This window comes from Silene latifolia, chromosome 1 (assembly GCF_048544455.1).
Source record: "Silene latifolia isolate original U9 population chromosome 1, ASM4854445v1, whole genome shotgun sequence".
In the NCBI taxonomy this organism is placed as follows: Eukaryota; Viridiplantae; Streptophyta; class Magnoliopsida; order Caryophyllales; family Caryophyllaceae; genus Silene; species Silene latifolia.
In genome coordinates this window covers 76,239,493-76,240,627 of record NC_133526.1, presented here as the reverse complement: position 1 = coordinate 76,240,627, position 1,135 = coordinate 76,239,493, and the positions used below count along the sequence as shown (strand labels likewise).

The following is a 1,135-nucleotide window of genomic DNA, read 5'->3' as shown; positions in this document are numbered from 1 at the left end:
ATGCTAAGAGCTCAAATTACGGGCTTTAAGCAAAGAGATGAAGAATCCTTGTATGAAGCTTGGGAGCGATTCAAGGGAATTTGTCGCTCATGTCCTCACCATGGACTTAGCGAGTGGTTCTTGGTACAACAATTTTGGAACGGTCTTTATGAAGACTCAAGAAACATTCTCAACATGGGATCAAATTGAATGTTCACCGAAGTTGACGACAATCAAACTTGGAACAAGATTGAGGAAATGGCGGTCCATAACTCATAATATAGTAGACCTCGCAAGGCTACTAGAGGAGGAAAGCATGAAGTGGACTCCATTACTCAATTGGGTGCTCAACTTAGTGCTCACATTGATACCATCAATTTGAAGTTTGAAAAAGCTATGGCTAGGCTTGAAGAAGCCTCAAAATCTCCAAAGCATCATGTTAATGCCATGACGGCATCTTCATCAATCCCAAGTGGGATATGTGAGAATTGTGAAACTTTGGGACATGACCAAAGTGAATGTAGGGGAACAAATGAACAAGTGAATGCTTTCCAAGCATATAAGAGTGGTACCCCTTATTCCAATTATTACAATGAAAACACCAAATTCCACCCAAATATCTCATACAAAAGCCAAAATGTTCAAAACCCTCAACCAACATACACCCCACCTCCCATGAGAAACCAAAATCAAAGACCCTTTTACAACCAAAACCAAGGTTACCAAAATCAAACTCCATACAATCAACAAAATGACCAAGGTTTTGATGTTCAAAAAGCGGTCCTCCAAATGCAAAAGAATCAACAAGAGTTTTTCACTCAAATGCAAAAAGGTAGTCAAGCAAAGGAAATCACCATCAACAACATCCTAGCTCACACCAAAATGTTGGAAACCCATTGACTCAACTAGCATCTTCAAGCTCACAAAGACAAAAGGGGCAATTACCACCTCAAAGTAATCCCCCAAGACATGAAACGGTTAGTGCCATTCACTTGAGGAGTGGTACAAGGTATGAACGAAGCACCGAAGAAGCAAGTTGAGGATGAAGTTGCGGAAGCTAGTGACAAAGAAGAAGTTGTGCAAAACTCCAAGGATGGAGAACCATCAAAAGAAGAAATTTCAAAGAAAAATGAAGACAAGGTCAAGGAGAAGGAGC

At 40.4% G+C, this 1,135-nt stretch overlaps 1 non-coding gene across 1 annotated transcript; it reads right to left on the bottom strand.

Moving 5' to 3' along the window:
• Nucleotides 1-107, bottom strand: LOC141624548 (small nucleolar RNA R71). The gene has a single exon (XR_012534359.1). It is a non-coding gene; the product is annotated as a small nucleolar RNA R71 (small nucleolar RNA).
• Nucleotides 108-1,135: the final 1,028 nt, after the last annotated feature.